The sequence below is a fragment of the Lutra lutra genome, chromosome X, assembly GCF_902655055.1.
Source record: "Lutra lutra chromosome X, mLutLut1.2, whole genome shotgun sequence".
Lineage (NCBI taxonomy): Eukaryota > Metazoa > Chordata > Mammalia > Carnivora > Mustelidae > Lutra > Lutra lutra.
Window position 1 is genome coordinate 61,544,853 of NC_062296.1, and position 24,829 is coordinate 61,569,681.

A 24,829-nucleotide genomic window follows, 5' to 3' on the forward strand; every position below is an offset into this window, starting at 1 on the left:
ATACCAAGGAGTAAGAGAGCTGGGTTACATTATGAGGGTGTGTTTAATTCTAAGAAACTTCCAAGCCATTTTCCAGAGTGACCGTACTGTAGCATTTTGTACTCCCGGTAGCAATGTATGAGGGTTCCTGGTGCTCCACAGCTTTGCCAGCAACTGATACTGTCCATATTTTTAAGCCATTTTAATATGTAATGGTATCTCCTCATGGATTTAGTTGGCATTTCCCTAATGTTTAAAGACGTACAACATCTTTCCATGTATTTAGCATCCTTATTTGTTTATTGGTGAGGTGTATGTTCTAGTACTTTGCAAAATGTTTTGAAATTTATATTGAAATAATTGCAAATTCACATGTAGTTGTAACAAATAATGTGGAGAGGTCCTTTTCTTCTTTTTTGTTCCTCTGAAAGTTTTATTGTTTTATGTTTAAGTCCATTGTCCATTTTAAGTAAATCATTGCATAAAATGTGAAGTTTAGGGAAAGGCTCATTTTTTGTTTATGGAGGGCAAATTGCTCCCACATTTACTCCTTCCTTCCTTCCTTATAAATATTTATTTATTTTAGAGAGAGAGCCAGTGCTCATGGATGGGGGGAAGTGCAGAAGGAGAGGATCTTCAAGCCAGCTCCCCACTGAGTGCAGAGGCCAATGAGGGGTTTGATGCCATGACCCATGAGATTGTGACCTTAACTGAAACCAAGAGTCAAGATGCTTAACTTACTGAGCCACCCAGGTGCTCCTTATTAATTTACTTTTAATTTTGTTTAGGTAAACTCTAAGCCCAATGTGGGACTCCAACTCATGACCCCAAGATCAAGAGTTGCATGCTTTACCAACTTATCCAGCTAGGTGCCCCACTCCCACATTTCTTGAAAATGCTCTTTTCCCTCTGTTGAACTGCATCTGTACCTTTGTCAAAAAGTAGTTGATTATACTTGTGTTGGAGCTAATATTTGTGTTCTCTGTTATAACCCATTGATCTAGGTAGCTATCTCTCCCAATACTACAGACTGTCTTGATTACTGGTGCCATATAGTAAGCCTTCATATTTGCTAGAGTAAATCTTCCCACTTTGTTCTTTTTTATCAAGATTATTTCAACTATTCTAGGGAATGTGCCTTTCCCTGTGAATTTTAGAATAAGCTTAGAATAAGCTTGTCTATGTCTATAAAAATAACTTGGATGCATTTTGTTAAGAATTTTCTTAACCCCGTATATCATTGAAGAGAGAATTAACATTTTACTCTCTTGAACCTTCAAATTCATGAACATGGTATGTCTTTCCATGTATTAGGTCTTCTTTGATTCCTTTATCAGCATTTAAAAATTTTCAACATATATATCTACACACATTTTGTTAACTGTATACTTAATTCTTTCATTGCTTTTTAGCAATTTTTGTAATTATGGTGTTTTGAAGTTGGGTTTCTGCATGTTCCTCTTAATATAGAGTTATGTAATTTGTTTTTGTGTATTCATCTTCTATCCCATGGCCTTAAAACCTCACTTACTAGTTCTAGGAGGTTTTTAGAAAGAGCAGTTTCTTTTTTTCTTTCTTCTTTTTGATCTGTATGCTTTTATTTTTTATCTTGCCTTAATGAATTGGCTGAAATTTCCATCACTATGTTGAGTAATATCAGTAAGGCAGACATCCTTTATTTTATTTCTGATCACATGGGAAAACATTCATTCTTTCATCATTAAGTATAATGTTAGCCATAGAATTTTTGCAGATGCTGTTTATCAAGTTAAGGAAGTTCTGTTTCTATTTTACTGTCAGTTTTATGATGGATAGATGTTGAAATTCATCAAATGCCTTTTCTTCATCAGTTGATAAGATCATGAGGTTTTTCTTCTTTAGCCTGTTAATATGGTTGAATACAATGTGTTTTTTTCTGAATATTGAACCAAACTTGCATCCTGGGAATTATCTCCTGTTAGTCATGGTGTTTCATTCTTTCTACACATTGTTAAATTTTAATTTGTAATATTTTGTTGAGGATTTTTGAATCAAAGCTCATGAGAGCTTTTGATTTATGGTTTTATTTTTTTGGTACATTCTTCATCTAGTTTTGGTATCAGAGTCCTAATAGTTTCTTAAGATGAACTGGGAAGTGTTTCCACCTCTTCTGTTTTCTGTAAGGGATTGTGTAAAATTAGAGGTAATTCTTTTTAAACATTAGGGAGAATTTTGCAGTGAAACCATTTGGACATAGATATTTAAGTTTGAGAGTTTCAAAAATTACAAATTCAGTTTCCTTTAATAGTTACAGGGCAATTAAAGATTTTATTTATTCATTTTTAGAGAGAGAGAGCACAGAGAGGGGCCAAAGGTGAGGGAAAGAATCCCAAGCAGACTCCATGCTGAGTGTACAGCCTGACAGGGGACTCAGTCTCCGGAACCTGAGATCATGACCTGAACTGCAACCAAGAGTAGGATGCTTAACTGACTGAGCCACCCAGTTTCCCTAATGGTTACAGGGCAAATCGAATTAAGAGTTCAATACTAGATGAGCTCAGGTAGTTTCCATTCTTCTAAGAATTGATCCATTTCATCTAAATTGTCAAATTTATGTGTGTAGAGTTGTTTCAAATATGTCATTATCATTTTGATGTCTGTAATGTCTGTAATGATATTCACTCTTTCATTCCTAATTTGGTTATTTATGACTTTTCATATTTTCCCTTTGCAGGTCTGGCTAGAGGTTTGTCAATTGCATTGATCTTTTCAAAGTACCAGCTCTGTGTTTCTTTTTTTTTTTTAAGATTTCATTTATTTATTTGACAGACAGAGATCACAAGTAGGCAGAGAGGCAGGCAGAGAGAGAGAGGAAGGGAAGCAGGCTCCCTGCTGAGCAGAGAGCCCGATGCGGGGCTCAATCCCAGGACCCTGAGACTATGACCTGAGCTGAAGGCAGAGGCCTAACCCACTGAGTCACCCAGGTGCCCCAGCTCTGTGTTTCATTAATTTTTCTTTATTGTTATCATGTTTCCAATTTCATTGGTTTTTGCTTTGATTTTCTTATTTCCTTCCTTCTCATTTTGGGCTTATTTTTCTCTACATCTTTTAGGTAAGATCTTAGATTATTGATTAGGAGACTTTTCCTCTTTTTCTGTTGTACACATTTAGTGCTGTAAATTTACCTCCTATCACTTTTTTTGTTATATCCCACAAATTTTGATATGTTGTATTTTCATTTTTATTCAGTAGTGCAAAGTATTTTTTTAAAAAATTTCCTTAAGACCTATCATTGAACAGTGACTTATTTAGGATTGGGGTTTTTAGTTTCCAAGTGTTTGGAATTTTTCTGATATCTTTCTGTTATTGATTTATAGTTTGATTTTTGTGCTTAGAGACTACACTGTATGATTTTAGTATTCTTAAATTTGTTCAGTGACCTATCTGTTTTATGTTCCACTGACACTTGAAAAGAATGTGGATTCTGTTGTTGGGTAGAATGTTCAGTGTTAATTAGATCTCTTCGTTGATGGTGCTTCTGAGTTTTTCTATACCCTTGCTTATTTTCTGTCTAATTGTTCTAACAGTTGTTGAGTGAAGGATGTTGAAATCTCCAGCCTTAATTTACTCCTTTCAGTTCCATCGATTTATGTCCTTGTATTTTTTGCTGCTCTGTTGTTTGATACATATACATTTTACTGTATCTTCTTAGTTAATTGAATTTTTAATGATTACATAATGATAATTTCTGTTTCTGCTAAGTTTCTTTGCTCTGAATTTCACTTTGTCTAAAATAAATGTGGCCACTCCACTTTCTTTTGATGAATGTTACCATGATATATCAATTTGTTTATATCATATTTGAAGAGTTTTTTTGTGGGGAGCATATAGGTGGGTCATAGTGTTTAATGTATTCTACTAATCTTTATTATTTCTAGACTATTTACATGAAATGCAATTATTGAGATATTAAGGTTCAAGTCTGCTGTTTTATTTTTTTCTGCTTGCTCTCTGTTTTATTTCTATTTTCTTTTTACTACCTTCTTGTGGATTACTTGAGCCTATTTTTAAAATTTTTTTAGAGAAAGAGAGAAAGAGAGAGAGCAAGCAGGAGCCAGGGGAGAGGCAGAGGGAGAGAGGGAGAGAGAGAATCTCAAGCAGGCTCCATGCCCAGACTGTAGTCTGATGTAGGGCTCGATCCCATGACCCTGAGATCATGACCTGAGTTGAAATTAAGAGTCAGATGCTTAACCAACTGAGCCACCCAAGCGTCCCTACTTGAGCTTATTTTATTATCCATTTTGATTTATCTACATTGATCCTGAGTGGATCTTTTTGCACAGCATTTTTTTTTAAAGATTTTATTTGTTTATTTGACAGAGAGAGATCACAAGTAGAGAGGCAGGCAGAGAGAGAGAGAGGGAAGCAGGCTCCCTGCTGAGCAGAGAGCCCGATGCGGGACTCGATCCCAGGACCCCGAGATCATGACCTGAGCTGAAGGCAGCGGCTTAACCCACTGAGCCACCCAGGCGCCCTTTGCACAGCATTTTTAATTGTTGCTCTTTAAGTATCGTGTTTTAAACTCAACTTATCAGTCTACTGATGTTGACATTTTACTGTTTTTTTTTTTTCTAAAAAGATTTTATTTATTCATTTGAGACAGAAAGATAAAGAAAAAGAACAATGAGCACGGGGAGAGGCAGAGGGAGAGGGAGAAGTAGACTCCTCCCTGAGCTGGGAGCCCAATGGATGTGGGGCTTCATCTCAGGACCTGGAGATCATGACCTGAGCCGAAGGCAGATACTTAACCATCTGAGCCAGCCAGGTGCCCCAGACATTTGACTGGTTTAAGTGAAGTGTAGAAACCTTACTTTTCTTTACCTTCCTCCCTTTTTAATACGATTATTTTATACATTTCTTACATAGACATTTAGAGCCGTACTGGGAATTGTTATAATTTTACTTCAGTCATCACACAAATTCTTGAATGCTCAAGAGAACTAAAGTCGGTGGATTTACCTGTATTTTCTGATCCTGTGTTCTTTCTTCCCTCTTGGTGACTGAAGATTCCTTCTTTAGTCATTTTCTTTCTCTTCAGCCATTTTTTTAGAGTAGGTATGCTTGCTGACAAATACTCTCAGTTTTCCTTCGTTACTTCCTTTTTACTCCTGAGGGATATTTTCACTGGATATAGGACTGTGGCTTTATAGTTTTGTTTGTTTGTTTGTTTGTTTTGTTTGTTCGTTTTAGCACTGGAGAAATGCTGTACAACTTTCTCTGGCCTCTGTGTTCTTTGATGAGAAATTCTTTGTCATTTGAACTGTTCTCCCACTATCAGGTAGTTGCTTCTCCATCACTGATTTCAAGATTGTTTCTTGTCTTCGGTTTTCAAATGTTTGACTTGTGCCTTTATGTGGCTTTCTTTGTGATTCCCTCAAGGTCTTGAATCTGCAGCTCTATGCCTTTTGCCAAAGTTGGGAAGTATTCAGCAGTTATTTCATCAAGAGTTTTTTCAGCCCCACCCTATGTCTCCTTAGTTTCCGAGACTTTGATGACATAAGTGTTAGACTTTTGTTTTTTTCCTCTGTTCCTTTATTTCAGTCTGTTTTCTTTCTGTTGTTCAGACTGTATAACATCTGTTGTTCTGTCTTCAAGTTCAGTAATTCTTCTCTCCTTGCCTTCGATTCTGCTCTTGATCCCATCCATTGTGTTTTCATGTATAACTTCTAAAGTTTATATGTGGTTCTTCTTTATAGCTTCTATTTCTGTGCTGTGATTCAGTTACTTTACTGAGGCTTTATATTTTTCATTTCAAGAGGGTTCATGAATGTGTCTTGAGTGTGTTTATAATTTCTTATTTGAGTAATTTTATGATAGCTGCTTTAAAATCTTTGTCAAATGATTCTAATGCATCTGTCATTTTTGCAGGGAATTGCGTTGGTTATGTTTTTCTCATTCAGTTTGAGATCTTCTGGTTCCTGGTTATGTTATTTTTTTTTCTATTTTAACCTATTTTTTTTCTATTGTATTGTATTCTATTTCTATTTTTTCTATTTCTATTGTAATTTTTTCTATTGTAACCCTGTTTCTATTCTATTGTATTCTATTGCATTGTATATAAACCTTTTGTTTTAGTGAGCCTTCTCTGACACCTCAGATTGGAAGGGAGAGCACTGTCTCATTACTGCTGGTTGTAGGCAGAAGTCTAGTTTCCCCCACATAGCCTTTCTTGACACTGAAGTGGAGGGAACTCATCATTATTGCTTTTGCTTATTAGCAAGAAAACATCTTCCCACTAGGCCTCCACTGATATCTCCCTGGCTGTGATTGGTAGGAATGCCTCATGAGTACTCCCAAGATGATCTCCAGTGACATCAGTGAGATAGGCCACTTTGTTACCACTAAGCCATATTGTAAATCTCAATTCTCCACTCAGGCCCCTGTACCATTTCAGTGGGGGGGATGAGAGGTGCCTGGTCCCTACCAGGTGGTGGAGGAAGTCGAGGGTCCCCACCTGGTTTCTACTCATTCCATGACTTGGATTTGGGGGTGGGGTGGCACATGTACTCCTTGGTGTGAATGAAAGTACCAGCTTCTTCCTTGACCTTCTCTGATACCACAACTACATGGAGGTTGGAATGCTTCAGAACCTGGTGAAGTTGGAAGTCGAGGCTCCCTACTTAGGCATTGCTGGCATGGGTAGAGGTCAGGCCACAGTTTTTTCCCAGTGATGTTTGACTATATTAGAAAAGTTCTTTTCTGGGGTGCCTGGGTGGCTCAGTTGTTAAGCATCTGAGTTTGGCTCAGGTCATGATCCCAGGGTCCTGGGATCAAGTCCCATATTGGGCTCCCTACTCAGCAGGAAGCCTGCTTCTCCCTCTTCCACTCCCCCTGCTTGTGTTCCTTCTCTCACTTTCTCTCTCTCTGTCAAATAAAAAAATAAAAAATTTTTAAGAAGTTATTTTCTACAAGTCTATCTGTTACTAAGTTGCCTCTTCCCTAACTTTTAGGCTAGCAAGAGTATGCTTTTTTGTTTTCTCTTTTAACTGTGCCCATTGACATTTCCTGGTTGCTGGCTTCTCCAGTACCCAGTCTGATATATATGAGGCACAAAGAAAACTCAGGGAACTTACCACAATGTCTCTCCTGGGTCCTAAGGTTTTTAAGTGATCTGCATTTTTCTTTCCACCTTGCAGACAGAGCTCATGTTTGTTATACACATAATTTGCATAGTCTCTACTTGTACTTGGTGGGAGGAATAGAAAAAGCATGTCTACTCCATATTCCCACATGTAGGTCTATTTTTGAGCCTCTATTCTATTACATTGCTCTACATGTCTGTCCGTATGCCGATGCTATACTTTCTTAATTACAATAACTGTATAATAAGCCTTAAATTCAGGTGGCATAATTCATCTCACTTTTTCATCTTTTCCCCAAATTGATTGTTATTCTAGTGTTTTGCCCTTCCATATGGATTTTAGGACTAGCGTCTGTATTGATAGAAATATTCTGGGATTTTGATTGGAATTGCAATGAATTAGTAGGACCATTTGGGAAGAATTGATGTCTTTCCTATGTTGAGTCTTCCAACCCATGAACATAGACTATCATTCCTTTTATTTAGGTCTCCTTGAATTTCTTTCATTGACATTTTGTAGTTCTTAACATATAGGTGGTGTACTTTATAGATTTATACCTAATTATTTTATGTTTTACAACTATTATAAGTTGCATTGTTGAAAAATCTTTTATTTTCAAATGTACATTTTCATTGTATGCAAACGTGATTGATTTTTGTGTGTTAATCTTGTATCTTGCAATCTGCTATACTTAATTTATTATTTCTAGTGGGATATTTTTATAGATCCTTAGGATTATATAGGTTGACAATAAAGTTGCTTATGAGTACGGGCAGTTTTTTCTCCCTTCCCAGTTTGTGGGCTTTTGGTATCTTCTTACCTTTGTACACTGGCTAACAAGTCAGATGTGATTTTGGATAGTAACAGAGGGCCATCACTGCCCTGTCCTGATCTTAAGTGAAAGTACTTTCATGATGAAGTATGGTGTTAGCCATATGTTTTTTGTATATGCCCTTAATCACATTGTAGAAGTTCCCTCCTATTACTAGTTAGCTGAGGATTTCTGTCATGAATGGGTTTTATACTTTTTCCCAGTCCTCTTCTTTATCAGTTGATGTGATTATGTGACTTTCAACTTTAAGCTGTGCATATGGTGAATTGCATTGATTTATTTTTGAATATTGAATCAACCTTGCATTTTGAGGATAAATTCCACTTGATTGTGGTATAATGGTCTTTTTATATATTGCTCTGCGAATTTTCTGAGCATTTTTATGCCTATGTTAATGAGGGACATTGGAGTATAGTTTTGTTTTTTGGTTTTAGAGTAATGCAAGTATCATAAAATTTATTATGAAAAGTTTCATGTCCTATTTTCTGGAATAGATTTTGTAATATTGGCATTACTTTTTGTTTCAATGTTTGGTAAAATTCACCAGTGAAACTACATAGGCCTGGAGTTTTCATTTTTGGAAGATTTTACCTAGGGATTAAGTCTCTTTAATAGTTACATAACAATTCAGGATATATATTTCATCTTGAGTGAGTTTGAGTAGTCTGTAGTTTCCAAGAAATTGATCCATTTAATTTTAATTGTCAAATTTATATGAATAGAGTTGATTAAAGTATTCCCTGTTATCCTTTTAATATCTGTTATCTTTAGCTATATTCCCTCTTTCATTCTTGATATTGGCCACTTGTGCTTTCTCTCTTTTTTCTCTTATTTTTTTTAGTATTAAAATTTTTTTATTGTTACGTTAGTCACCGTACAGTACGTCATTAGTTTTTGATGTAGTGTTCCATGATTCATTGTTTGCATATATAATACCCAGTGCTCCATGCAGTCCATGCCCTCCTTAATACTCACCACCAGGCTCACCCATTTCCCCACCCCTCCTTTCTATAACCCTCAGTTTGTTTACCGGAGTCCGTAGTTTCCCATTCCAATTTCTTCCCCTTCATTTTTTCCTTCTCCTAATGTCCTCCATGCTATTCCTTATGTTCCATGAATAAGTGAAACCATATGATAATTGACTTTCTCTGCTTGACTTATTTCACTTAGCATTATCTCCTCCAGTCCCATCCATGTTGATGCAAAAGTTGGGTAATCATCCTTTCTGATGTCTGAGTAATATTCCATTGTGTATATGGACCACATCTTCTTTATCCATTCCTCTGTTGAAGGGCATCTTGGCTCTTTCCACAGTTTGGCTATTGTGGACATGGCTGCTACAAACACTGGGGTGAATGTGGCCTTTCTTTTCACTATATTTGTATCTTTGTGGTAAATACCCAGTAGTGCAAATGCTGGGTCATAGGGTAGCTCTACTTTTAATTTTTTGTGGAACCTCCACCCTGTTTTCCTCAGTGACTGCACCAATTTGCATTCCCACAACAGTGTAAGAGGTTTCCCTTTTCTCCACTACTTCTTCAACATTGTTGTTTCTAGCTTCATCGATTTTTGCCATTCTAACTGGTGTAAGGTAGTACCTCAAGTGGTTTTGATTTGAATTTCCCTGATGGCTAATGATGATGAACACTTTTTCATGTGTCTGTTAACCATTTGTATGTCTTCTTTGGAGAAGTGTCTGGTCATGTCTTCTGCCCATTTTTTGACTTGATTATCTGTGTTTTTTTTGGGGGGGGTAGGGGTGTTGAGTTTGAGAAGTTCTTTATAGATCTTGGATACCAGCCCTTTTTCTGTAGTGTTATTTGCAAATATCTTCTCCCATTCCATGGATTGCCTCTTTGTTTTATTGACTGTTACCTTTGCTGTGCAGAAACTTTTATCTTGATGAAGTCCCAAAAGTTCATTTCTGCTTTTGTTTCCCTTGCTTTGGAGATGAGTCTTGAAAGAAGTTGCTGAGGCCAGTGTTGAAGAGGTTCTTGCCTATGTTCTCCTCTAAGATTTTGATGGATTCCTGTCTCACATTGAACTCTTTCATCCATTTAGAGTTTACCTATACTCTAGGAACTATGAAACACTCATGAAAGAAATTGAAGAAGACACAGAAAGATGGAAAAATGTTCCATACTCATGGATCTGAAGAATAAACATTGTTAAAATCACTGTGCTGCCCAGAGCAATCTATACTTTCAATGCCATCCCAATCACAATACCAACAGCATTTTTCAGAATGCTGGAACAAACCATCTTAAAATTTGTATGGAACCAGAAAAGACCCCGAATTGCCAAAGAAATGTTGAAAAAGAAAAACAAGGCTGGGGGCATCATGTTGCCTGATTTCAAGCTATATTACAAAGTTCTGATTACCAAGACAGCATAGTGCTGGCACTAAAACAGACACACAGACCAATGGAACAGAATGGAGAGCCCAGATACGGACTTTCAACTCTGTGGTCAATCAGTCTTTGACAAAGCAGGAAAAAACATCCAATGGAAGAAAGACAGTCTCTTCAATAAATGGTATTGGGAAAATTGGACAGCTATATCTAGAAATTAGACAGCTATTTCCAGAAGAATGAAACTTGGACCATTCTCTTACACTTTACACAAAGATAAACTCTAAATGGGTGAAAGACCTCTTTTTTTCTCTTAAGTTTTACTTCAAGTTTATCAATTTTTTTTAGAAGTTTATCAATTTTTTAAAAATCTTTTCAAAAACTAACTTTGTGGTCCATTATTTTGTTCTATTTTTTTTTTCTGTTTCAATTTCTTCAACTTCTGCTCTTTATTATTTTTTTTCTTCTTGCTTTGGGTTTATTTTGCTTTTTAAAGCTACTTTCTTGAAATAGGAACTTAGATGATTGATTTCAGGCTTTACTTAGTTTCTAATGTAAGCACATATTGCTATAAAACTTGTAAGATACACTCTAGCTGCATTCCACACGTTTTGATATGTTGTATTTTTACTCAGTTAAAAATATTTTTTGAGGGGTGCCTGGGTGGTTCAGTTGGTTAAGTGTCTGCCTTTGGCTCAGGTCATAATCCCAGGGTCCTCGGATCGAGTCCCATATTGGGCTCCTTGCTCATCAGGGAGCCTGCTTCTCCTTCTGCCTGCTGCTCCCCCTGCTTGTGCATGCTCTATTTCTCTCTCTGACAAATATATGAATAAAAATCTTTAAAAAAATAAAGAACTTACTCTTAGAAACCAAAGACTAGAACATTTCTAGTTAGAGGCAAGATAGTGAGCTCCAGGATCTGTTCTGTCTGCAGAACATGCCTTGTAGCCTATGCTTCCAACCAGGACCACTGACCAGAGCATATCGCTATCACCTGGGCACAAATACCATTTAGTCATAGAGTGGAAACTGAAATGATTGTAAACATCATGATTGTACCCTCTTTAAGTATTCTTTTCTGAAAGGAACTTAATTTTATGTAGTATATTTTTGTTGCACAATGAGAGAGGATACTAAAAACTTTTTTATGGGCTCCAATATGTTTCATAAAACTGTGTATTTGCCAGAGTAATTATTGTTATTATGTTATTTTTGACAATTATGCCAAGAAACTACAAAAACAATTTTTAGTAAATTGTTAGTAAGCAATTAGTAAATAATTGTTGGTAAACAAGTTTTAGCAAATTGCAGCAAAACATTGTTTAATGGCCCTCATCTAAGTACAGTTAAGCAGTCTTCCTTTTCATTTTAGGAGCTAAAGGACTTCATTGCCATTTTAGCATAGATGGTGGTCACTCATGGCAAACAAGCTATCTTGGTTTCTATGTTTTGAAAACACACATGGGCCTCTATGTCAAACTTGAGTCCTGTCCAGAAGGCTGTCTGTTATGGCTACATCCTGATATATGTATCTTGTTATTTTGACCATCAGAAATAAATTCTTTCATGACAGAATGCAGCATCAGCCATGGCCTATAGTAGAAACTTAAAGAAGCAGGCTGATTTGCAATATGTACTTTTTATGGGTTGAACTGTGTCTCCCTCAAAAGCGTATGCTGAAGTCCTAACCCCTAGTACCTCAGAATGTGACCTGACTTGGAAATAGAATCTTTACAGAGCTGTTGAATTAAAATGATGTCATTAGTGTGGGGCCCAATCCAATATGACTGGTGTCCTTATAAAAAGAAGACATTTGGGACAGAGACAGACATATGTGGAAGGAAGATGATGTGAAGACACAGGGAGAAAGCAGCTGTCTACAAGCCAAGAGAGAGGCCTAGAACAGATTTCCCCTCACAGCCCTCAGAAGAAACCAACTCTGCTAACACCTTGATTATGGACTTTTAGCTTCCAGATCTGTAAGACAATAAATTTCTGTTGTATAAGTCACCCAATGTGTGGTACTTTGTTCCAGCAGCCCTAGTGAACTAATACAGGGCCAAAAAGAACAAAAGTCATAGCAGTAGGTTTCCAGCCAAATACCATTATGGGAACGTAGTTCAGCACATTTTGTTTTCCTGTGGTCACTGAGGGAGGAAAAAAAAAAAACAGAGAAACTGCTGGAAATATTTCAATATAATTTTTCCCTTTCAGAGTTGGATGAGACTATGAACTGAATTACTTCTTACCCTCATGCAATAGTATGCGCTACAGCTTTTTTCCAGTGGCAACTGAGAGTCCCTTTTTTCTTATTCTGCCCTCTTCTACCTATTAATGAATTAATGAGTAAAATTTCAAAGAATTTCTCAACCTGAAGACCCTTAAACCAAAGAAAGGCAGTAATCTCAAGCAAGTTTTGTGAGACTTGATGTGTATCCCTCAAGAAACTTTACATTACCCAGGAATATTTGTTACCTTAAAGAATAGAGATAGAGGAAGGAACCTGTGTACCAAGAACCTATATTTAGCTTAATCTCTCTGTGTGAAGCTATACTTGAACCTGGACTGGGATAGCTCTATGCTCATCTCCAGGGTTGTCTGAAAGTCCGGTACTGACCTTTGGCTGAGAGGATGCAATGTACAGGCTAATGATTTATAGGATGCTCTTTAAAGCTCAAAATTCCCTCAGAGACATCTTTAGTGACTTTTCCAGATTGGTTAAGGATCTATAGATTGATGGTTTGCACCTGGTTTCACAGTTTACATGGTCTGGTTTTAGTTGTGGACAGTGGTGTATTAAAGACCCCACAGTAAACTTGTGTCTTGGGTTCCTTGAAACCAAGGTACCTTGAACATATCCTAGTGGTGCATAATCTGAGTGTACAGCACATCCTCTGCAACCAAAAAAAGACTCTTAGAGGGACTCCTGGACAAGTTGAACCCCTCAATGATCGACAATACTTTTCTTCTACTACTTGATTAAAGCTTTATGTGTGAAATGTAATTGAATTCAATTCAAAAAATTGAAATGTAAGTCATTTCAATTTTTTGACCCTGTGTGATTGTTATACCCACAAACCCTAGATTCAAGGCTGAGTCCTTGAGCCCTTCCTAAAATTCACCTTGAAATGTAAAACAAGCACTAGTTCTAGAGACCACAAATTGAAAAGAAAATGGGAAAACAGTAGAGACCCCAGTCTTTGTTGGGCTTTAAGGCAGAATCAAGGCCTTGATAAGAGACCATAAAGATGTCTGGAATGCTGGACCTTAGTTCTCAGTGTAAAGGAGTAGCATTGGCATAGAATATATATTCATGGACCATCAGATCCCATTTTCCCTACCTCTATCAAGAGTATAACTCTAGTTGGAGGGTGGGGGTAATTGAGACTGCTTGTGAAATTAGAATGGGTTTTGCCAGTTACTTTGCCTGGTTCACATGACTTCTGTTCTTCTAGAGACTCTCTCTAGGGCCAAAAGCATTTCAGAATATAAGGGAGTAAAAGCTACAACATAATGAAAATTGGACAATTAAATCAAGGTCATCTGCCAAAGGCTCACATTTGAAATAACTATTAAATCCACTGCTTTCCATAAACTATTTGTTTTGAGTGTTGTATTAAATTAGTCAAAGACAGTTTTATAGTCTGGGCACTATAGAGGCTATAAATGGGATATCTCTTAAGATTTTTATTTTATTTATTTATTTGACAGAGAGATGGTGAGAGAGGGAACACAAGCAGGGAGAGCGGGAGAGGGAGAAGCAGGCTCCCCGCTGAGCAAGGAGCCTGATACAGGGCTCAATCCCAGGACCCTGAGATCATGACCTGAGCCAAAGGCAGATGCTTAACCGACTGAGCCACCCAGGCTCCCCTAAATGGGATATCTCTTATTAAGCATATGGGAATAAAGGAGGGATGAATTACAAGAGAACAGCAGAAACATTTATACACAGAAAATGCCTTGTAACCTTAATCAGGATAAAGAACAGAAAAAGCATTAGGAGAATGTCTAACATTAAAGAAATGGCTTAATAAATTATAGCACATCAAAATGATGGAATATTATGCAGGCATTAAAATCATAATTAAGATTATGTAGAAACATAAACAAGATGTTGACATAATGTTACGTAAAACCCGAAGAATACAAAATGGCATATAAAAGTATGAGAGCATATAATTACATATTCAAGTCAAAGGAAATATATTAAAACATTGAACATAATTTGGAGTGGGTCGTTTGTTTTTAACTAAAATATACTCTTATATAGACTTTGTGTGTGTATGTACATATATGTATATCTTCTTTATGTGTATATTTATGTATAAACATAAAACACTTAGCGGTGGGCACATTGGTAGGGATTTTTTTTTTTGAGATGCTTCCTTATCATGTAGAACAGCACTTTCTAATAGAACGTCCTGCAGTGATGAAAATGTTCTATAAATCTGTGCTTCCCAGTATGGTAGACACTAGCCATGTGTGTGTATCAAGCACTTGCAATGTGGCTAGTGAGACTGAGCAATGAAAAAATTTTTTTCAACTTTAGTTAGAATTCAAATTCAAGTTACACTCACTCACTAACTAAAATTTAAATTAAAAAAACTTAAATTGAAGTAGCCACATACAACTTGTGATTACCATATTGTTCTCTAAAGAATACCAGTTTGGGGGTGTCTGGGTGGCTCTGTGGGTTGGGGCCTCTGCCTTTATCTCAGGTCATGGTCCCGGGGTCCGGGGATTGGGCCCCACCTCGGGCTCTGTGCTCAGCAGGGAGCTTGCTTCCCTTCCTCTCCCTCTGCCTGCCTCTCTGCCTGCTTGTGGTCTCTGTCTGTCGAATAAATAAATAAAATCTTTAAAAAAAAAAAAAGAATACCAGTTTGTATCTAGAAGGTAGATAACATTTAGTAGTGGGCTCATTAGTCTGGATTTTTGCCCAATTGGAACCTCTAAAAGTAATCTGCCATTCACTTTCCCTTTGGAGCAAGAGCTCATGCAAAAGGTGCACTCTGCTGAACTGTGAGGGATAAAAGAGCTCCACTTACTTTCCACTGTAGTGGAGTTTTACTACATCAATTTTGGTGCATCGGAAAATCTTTGCTGTAATCACAAATATACCAGACACCCACAGGTACCCAAATAGCTGCCACTTTCTGGTACAAAAACATGAGAACAGAAATGTTTCCTGGCTTATCCTGGCCTGGAAGGTACATGAACAAAGGGCTCCTGCCCAGTCAATAACTATGTTAATATAAATGGGAGAGAAAAGAGCATTGGTTCTCCCATTTGAGAAAACATGGAGGCTCCATGTAACTGTTTCTTTACTTTTAGAATCCTGTTCTGGGTGTCCTACTCAGCAATGCCCACCTGATACAGGTAGATCTCATCCAGACTTCTGCATTACTATACCACCTCCTTCTTTGCCATAGTTGCATATCTACCCTCAAAGTCACATCTCTCCACTCATCCCACACCGACCCCTGGAGTGCCCTTTTCTTCTCCAAAGGAACTATTGAGGTACATCTTAATGGATGGGAGAATTTGGATTAGATAGGAGTAAGGGAGAAAAACTGACTTGAATCTGATGTGTTGTCATTCTCAGACTCTTTTAGACAAGTTATGATATGATAATATGCTTGGGGACTGCTCTTATAGACCTAGATGAAATTTCTTAAACTGGAGATGTTAAATACTAACCTATCCATCTACATATCATGTAGCAGTCTAAGTATCTTTAAACATTCTTTTTCTTCTTGTATCTGGTCTAACTATGATTTTCTAATCAATTTTTTCCCTGTTATCTCTACCAAGAGTAAAATCTTTTACTTGGCAGAGTTAGAGGCCTCGTCTCTTGAATGAAACTCAAGTAAAACTTTAACATAATGAATGTGTCACATTTGTTTTTCTTAAGAATTTGAAGGTCCTACCAGGATGGCTCAACTCATGAGAACCTACCGGAATGAAGCAAAAGCAGCCCCAAATCAAGTTAACACCACACTAAGACCGACATTGAAAACTTGGAGAGGGAATTTGGAGCCAGAATATTGCCTGTCCCCATGGTTTGGGGACAGTGAATGTGCCCATCCTCGCTCCTCCTATAAGTTCCTGGAAAAGCCATTTGAGGTCGGAAGGATGTCAAAGGACTGGAGGAAAGGTGAGTTGAGTTTGATGTCCTAAGCTTTTGTCAGTGTATTACACTATACTAATAAGGGGTGACCAAAGGTCTTAGCAAAGATAGGGTGTGAAAGTACTCATTTATTAAATTGGTTGCAAGAAGTTAATCTTTGTTTCATTGGCAAGGACTTTGTGTCTTATTTTCATTTTTTCTTTTAGCTAAAATTGTATAATTGGCCTGGCAATTTTTTTTACATGTTAGTATATGTCTCTAAGTAGTCATTTCTAATTCTTTGTGTTTGCGACCAGAGAGATTTTAGATATAGAGCTACCTGTTTGTGTAAAATACCTTTAGAAAAATTACAGGTAATTGATTGCAGGAATTGGTCATTTGTATGCACCATGAGAACATCTAGTCCAAGCAGAGATACCCGTCTTGAGATGAAGAAGGAACAGAAAATCATTTCAACTAATACCACAAAAACATGCTATCTTATTCTGTGATGTTAAATAAAAAGATAGTTTCTTGTTTTGGGCATAGTGGCTTGAGGGATTGGCTGAAATAGAGTAAAAACTGTCACTCTGTAGATCTAAATAGTATTAGCCAATGCGAACTGTTTACTTACCTCCTTACTGTTGCAAGTTGGGTTCTCCTGGAAGTAGATCCAGAGGTTGGGTTTAGCAGGCAGGTATGAAGAGATCAACACCTGTGAGAGGGAGGGGAATAAAGCATGTTTGCACAGAGGGAGAAGTCCATCCTGTAATGCAGATGCCTTGGGCAACCCTGTGGGGACACTCTGGAGTTAAAATAGCCCTTCAGAGTTGTTTCCTATTGGGGCAAGATGGCCACACATTGATGGATCAGGATAGTGGTAACTTCGTGGCTCCCTGCAGCTGAGATATCACGATAGCTGAAGGCTTCCTGTTTACATCATTCCTAGCAACTGGGGCATGTCTTTCAATGAGAGGGAATCCCCGTGGAGCATAAAGGGGTCCATCTCCTTAGTCATGTAGTTTTGTGAAACTAAATTGCCTAATCTAGAGGGAAATTAACAAGCTTGTTAAATTTATCATATTTAATGGAGAACATATTTAATTAGTCTAGGGACTTAGCTTATGTATATTTAGGATAAATGGTCTCAAGAACTTATACGCTGAAAGGGAGAAATAAAAAACTGCTCAAAAGGAAACAAGTTTTAGGTAATGGCTGACCTTTGGGTCACTAAGATAAGAAACAAAGGAATGAACATTGTTATCAATGCCTCTTTTAAGAAAATATTCTAAATGAAAACTTTTGAGCAAAATTAGAATAGTATTAATATTATGTAACAAATATGAGAGAATTATAAATGTTTATTACTCTTGGTTATCATAAATCATACACAAATTAAACTGTTATATTTGTTTAGAAAGATAGTTATACCATCCTAAACTTTATAGAGAACATCTATAAAAATAACTGCAACTAACATCATACTTAATGGTGAGACCCTTAAAATTTTTCCCACTAAGATCATGTACAAGGCAAGAATATACCCTCTCACTACTCCTCTTCCTAATCATAGTGGCAGGTCTATCAAATGCAAGGCAAAAAAAGTAAATAAAAAAGTAGATTTGAATTAAGAAATAAAACTGTCTTTGTATATGATATTAATGTCTCTGTAGACAATCCAAAAGAATTCACAAACTCCTAGTAAGGTTGCAGGAGACAAAGTCCATATACAAAAGTCAACCACTTCCCTAAATACAGCAAAAAGCAAGTGAGATTTGAAATTAAAAATACAATACCAGGGGCGCCTGGGTGCTCAGTGGGTTAATGCCTCTGCCTTCAGCTCAGGTCATGATCCCAGGGTCCTGGGATTGAGCCCCACATCTGGCTCTCTGCTCAGTGGGGAGCCTGCTTCCCCCTCTCTCTGTCTCTGCCTGCCTCTCTGCCTACTTGTGATTTCTGTCAGATAAATAAATTAAAAAAAAATACAATACCATTTAGAGTGGCACACCCCCAGATGAAAGACTTAGGTATAAATCTAACAATATATGCATGAGATCTATATGAGGAAGACTACAAAACTCTGGTGAATGAAACCAAAGAACTAAATAAGTGGAGAGATATTCCATGTTCATGGGTAGGAAGACTCAATATTTCCAAGATGTTAGTTCTTCCCAACTTGATGTATCCATTCACTGTAATCTCAATCAGAGTCTCAGCAAATTATTTTATGGATATTGACAAACTGATTCTAAAGTTTATTTAGAGAGGCAAAAGACTGAAGATAGCCAACATAATATTGAAGAACAAAGTTGGAGAACTGACACTACTTTATTTGAAGACTTACTATAAGGCTATAGGAATCAAGACATTACGGTATTGATGAATGACAAACAGATCAATGGAAAAGAACAGAGAGTTCTTAAATAGACCCACATCGATATAGTCAACTGACCTTTGACAAAGAAGCAAAGACAATACAATGGAGTAAAGATAGTTTGTCTATAATTGGTGCTAGAACAACTGGACATCCACATGCAAAAAATGAAATTAAGATACACACCTTGAACCCTTCACAAAAATTTGCCCAAAATGGATCATAGCCCAAATGTAAAGCACAAAACTTTAAAGCTCATAGAAGGTGACATAGGAGAAATTCTAGTGATGTTGGGTATGGCAATGACTTTTTAGATAGAACACCTAAGGCATAGTCCATGAGAGAAATAATTGACATGATATACTTTATTAAAATCTCCTGCTCTTTTAAAGACAGTGTGAAGAGAATGAGAAGACAAGCTGAGGCTGGGAGGAAATATTTGCAAAAGACACATCTGATAAAAGACTGTTAACCAAAACAACATTATTAATCACTGGGGAAATATGAATCAAAACCACAATGAGATATCACCTTATTACTGTTAGAATAGCTTTATTGGAAAAGAAAAAGGCAAGAAATAACAAGTGCTGGCAAGGATATGGAGAAAAGGAAACCCTTTTGCACTGTTGATGGGAATGTAAATTGGTTCAACCACCGTGGAAAACAATATGGACATTCTTAAAAAAAAAATTAAAAATAAAACTACTTTGTGATTCAGCAATTCCATTTCTGGTATTTATTTGAAAGAAACACAGATGTTAATCTGAAAAAATACATGCACCCCCATGTTCATTGCAACAGTATAAGTACCAAGACATGGGAATAATCAAAATTCATCAATGGATGAATGGATAAAGAAGATATGGGACACACATGCACATAGGAATACTATTCAGCTATTAAAAAGAATGAGATCTTGCTATTTTCAACAGCATGGATGGACCTTGAGAGCATTATGCTAAGTGAAATAAGTCAAAGAAAGGGAAATATTGTGTGATCTGTTGTATGTGTAATCCTAACAACGACAAAAACATGCTCACAGATACAGAGAACAGACTGGTGGTTGCAGGAGGCAGGGGGCGGAGGATAAGAGAAGTTGGTAAACTCTTTAAAAATTTTTAAATAGGGGCGCCTGGGTGGCTCAGTGGGTTAAGCCGCTGCCTTCGGCTCAGGTCATGATCCCAGGTCCTGGGTTCAAGCCCCACATCGGGCTTTCTGCTCAGCAGGGAGCCTGCTTCCTCCTCTCTCTCTGCCTGCCTCTCTGCCTACTTGTGATTTCTTTCTGTCAAATAAATAAATAAAATCTTTAAAAAAATTTTTTTTAAATAAACTGAGTTAAACTTTAACTATATATATACAATCCTGCACACAGAATTGTTAAAACTCAACAATAAGAAAAGAAACATCCTCATTGAAACATGGACTAAGATCTTCACATACACCTCATCAAAGATATGTAAATGGAAAATAAGCATACAAAGATATGCTCCACATCATATGCCATCAGGGAAATGTAAATTAAAACAACAATGAGGGACCTGGTTGGCTCAATGAGTTAAGTATCTGCCTTCGGCTCAGGTCATGATCCCAGGGTTCTGGGATTGAGCCCCACATCGGGCTCCCTGCTCAGTGGAAAGTCTAGTTCTCCCTCTCCCTCTGCCCCTCCCCTCTCATGCACATGTGGTCTCTCTCTCAAATAAATAAATCAAATCTTTAAAAAAATAAAAAAAATAAAACAATGAGCTACTACTACACACCTAAGGCCAAATCCAGAGCACCAAGAACACCAAATGCCAGTGGAGCAATGGAATTCTCATTTACTGCTGGTAAGAATGCAAATAGTATAGGCACTTTGGAAGACAGCTTGGAGGTTTCTTAAAAAACTAAGCATATTCTAACTATAGAATCCTCTAATTGTGCTCCTTGCTATTTACCCAAAGAAAGAAAAAACTTATGTCCACACAAAACCTGTACGTGGATGTTTATAGCAGCTTTATTCATAATTGTCAAAACTTGGAAACAACCAAAATGCCCTTCAGTAGGTGAAGGGATAAATAAACTGTGGTCCATCCAGACAATGGAATCTTATTCAGCACTAGAAAGAAAGAAATGAGCTATCAAGCCATGAAAAGACACAGAGGTTATGTAAATGTGCATTACTAAGTCAAAGAAGATGATCTTAAAAGGCTACATATTGTAATGCTCCAACTTTATGACATACTGGAATAAGCAAAACCATGGACAGAATAAAAGGATCAGTGGTTGCCAGAGGTTGGGGAGGGGATAAATAGACAAAACCCAAAGGACTTTTAGGTCAGTGAAAATACTCTTTGTGATACCATTATGATGGATACACATCTTACATTTGCCCAAACCCATAGAATATACAACACCAAGATTGAACTATAATGTAAATTATGGACTTTGTGTGATAATGATATACCACTTTAGGTTCACCGGTTGTAAGAAAAGTGTGACTTTGGTGGGGAGTGTTGATGATGGGGAATGCTATACATTTGTGGGGGCAGGGAAATCTCAGTATTTCCCTCTCCATTTTGCTGTGAACCTTATATTGCTCTAAAATATCCTAATTTAAAATAATTAATTTAAAAAGATAGATGGATTCTTTCTTTATAAAGTATACAGAATACCTGATTTTATTTTCTTACAAAATAATCTAAGTAATTGGCACTCTTCTATACCTGTCTTATGGGTGAGGAAACTGATCATTACTGACACAAAACTTTCAGGAATATGTAAATGTAAAATAGATGTTCAACTAAATTGAATTATAATAACTAATATCCTTCTGATTTATTTTTTTTGCTCTTGTGAATACCAGCCAATATTTTAAAATACATAAACCTTAGTCTCTTTACAGTATGTGAGTAAAATTTCATTGTTATAATTTTCTGAGAAGTTACCTTTTTTTTTTTTAAAGATTTTATTTATTTATTTGACAGAGAGAAATCACAAGTAAGCAGAGGGGCAGGCAGAGAGAGAGGAGGAAGCAGGCTCCCTGCTGAGCAGAAAGCCCGATGTGGGGCTCGAACCCAGGACCTGGGATCATGACCTGAGCCGAAGGCAGCGGCTTAACCCACTGAGCCACCCAGGCGCCCCGAGAAGTTACTTTTTTAATGTCAACTCTGATTGCATTGTTAGTATCCAACTTATTCAGAGTCTTGTGGTTATAATTTAAGTTCTTCTATAAAATATTGGCATAATTAATTAATAATCTTAGGTTACCTGAAATTTTAAAAAGAAATCAAAGTGAATAGACATAAATAAAAGCAAAAGCAATTGATCATCAATAATAGCTTTAATTTATGTATCATCAGCTATATGTAAACATCTTTGTCAATGTAGAAGAAGTATTTTCATAAAGGTTAAAAGTTAAAGTTTAAATTTTCAAGTAATATTATAATCTTTCAATTTTTTTTAATATGTTTGTATATGTGTAAGTTTCTTTTATTTACTTACTTATTAAGAAATTTTATTTTTGGGGTGCCTGGGTTGCTCAGTCAGTTAAGCATCTGCCTTTGGCTCAGGTCATGATCCCAGGGTCCTGGGATCAGGAGCCCACATTGGGATTGAGCCCACACTGGGCTCCTTGCTCAGCGGGGAGTGTGCTGCTTCCTCTCATTCTACCCCTGCTTGTACTCTCTCCCTCTCTCTCTCTCTCTGTGTCAAATAACTAAAATCTTAAAAAAAAAAGGAATTTTATGTTTAAGTGAGAGGAAATACTGGTATCTTAGAAGACTAAATAAAATGTCATTAGAGTATTGTCTGCTCTGAATGTGAAATAATAAAAAGCTATTTGTTTTCATTATATTCTACCTACCTAGATGGTAAGTGATTTTTGCCTCATACAACCTTACTGTGCATTCTCAAAAAGTCTGTTAATTTTTATGTTAGTTTATGCTTTTGGGAATTCCATAACTCTAGACAACTATAAAACACTGATGTACAGGATTAAATTTCTAATGTTTATTATCAAATAATTCTGTTATAGTTGTTATATGGTTTTGCTACTCTCTAGACCTTTCTTGTCCGCAAACAATTGTATTCTCATCTAAAAACTCATATCATGTTACTTTCCTCTGAGCTCAGACCTCAAAATCAGAGTAATACAAATGAAAGTGGTTTATTGGCACCCTAACCATATTCATTGCTTCTAAGACAGCTGCTAGATAGCACCAAAGGATTTTTCCTCATCTTACAACTGATAAATTGGCACTCTTAAGCAAGAAGGAATGTTCAAAATAATTAGCTTTGCTTGGTATGCTCATTATCTTCTTAATTGGCTCAACAGAATGGTAGGGTTATTCTTTATTCAGGTGAAAAATCTGAAGAAAACTGTCAAATCAAAGAAGCAGCCCAATCTCCCCTAGGTTAATTTTGTGCAAGACAATTGCTGTAATACAAAGATATTTGTAATACTGGTTAATCTTTGTAATATATATCGATTCCCACTTTTATTCCTATGCAAGAGGTGACACATGATCAACAGACTGACTTCTCAAAAACATTTATGCCCAGGTATAAAAACCTCTTAACAGATGTTAGTGGTTAGTGATTATAACATACATTTCATAGGAGATATTCTAAGATGCTTTAGATTCAGCAGTTCCTCTGCTGACCAGAACTTCATAATATTCAATTAGATTGGTATGAAATGTTATAAGGAGGTTTATGTGCTTCAGAACTATATCCCAATAAGATATTTCATTCTTTTTTACTCACATAGAGTTCCCAGAATAAAGTGACAGTCGTCTTCTCAGAGATTTCTACTCTCACTTCCCATTTATCTAATACCTAAGCCGTATGTCATAGACTGGCAAATATTTCTGAAGGAAATATCAAAGATAACTTAAGAGATTTGGTAAAACAGCTTGTAGCAGGGGGACGCCTGGCTGGCTTAGTCAGTAGAGCATCCTACTCTTGATCTCAGGTTCATGATTCAAGCCCCACATGGGACATGGAGCCTATTTTAAAACAAAACAAAACAAAAAAAAAGGAAATAAAACAGCCTTTAGAAGACACTCTGATTGTTTTAAGTAGCTAGGTTTGAGGGAATGAGCTTGTATATATATGGGTATGTTACCACTGTAGTTGGACACCTGGGAGACTCAGCTTATAGGGAACTCAAGAGGTGGAATTTCCAAGATTATTTTTTTTCTAGAAGGAGATGACTTTATGAAACTGGACTATTAAGCAATATCATTGGAACAAGATTTAATTATGTAGAATAGAGTAAAACCTTTAACAAAAATCAGATAGTGATTATTTTCTTTGAACATGGCAGAATTTTTTTTAATAATCTACTTTTCTTAGGTGTGTGATAAAACTATTTTCTTCCCTTTTTTCCTCTATCTCTAAATGTTAATCTCACAGGCTTTCATCATTCAAAATATAGTTTAGCCTGTATTTTAATACTCATGATTAAATGCCTACTGAACTAGACCTGCCTGAAAATATTTTTAATCATACAGTGATTGGCATACTGTTTAAACTGACCTGAAAAAATTATGAAAATAAGTTCTTCTTATAACCAAGTTGGAATAATGGATAGGATTCATCCTCCTGTCATAAACAACCAAAAAATGGATCCAATATAATGAAACAACAGTTGCCAGACTATGATGAGAAATCCCAACATTCCTGCTGGGTAGTATCAGAAAAGCCTTAGGTGGGAGCCAGTACTCTTATCTTCACAAAGTAATAATGAGGTTCCCCAATCCTCCCTTCCTTTACCACATGACATGAGTGGAAATGACATAGAAAACTTAGACTTCTTCTACCTGGTAGTAACAAAATGTCTCATCCCTTGTTCTTGGGATGGTGCCAGAGGAGACCTAGCAGAGAGTCATGATTTTTACCACCACTTAGTGGTAACAAGGTAAATCTCTTGTGGTGTCAGTGAAGGCCACATGGTGAACTTTCCCTTACTAGCCATCATGGTATCAGAGAAGCCAAAATGGGAAGCCTGAATTCCTACCTGTGCCTAACAATATAAAGAGCCCTCCTCCCCAGGTGTGAGCAGAGATACTGGCAGTAACAAAATGG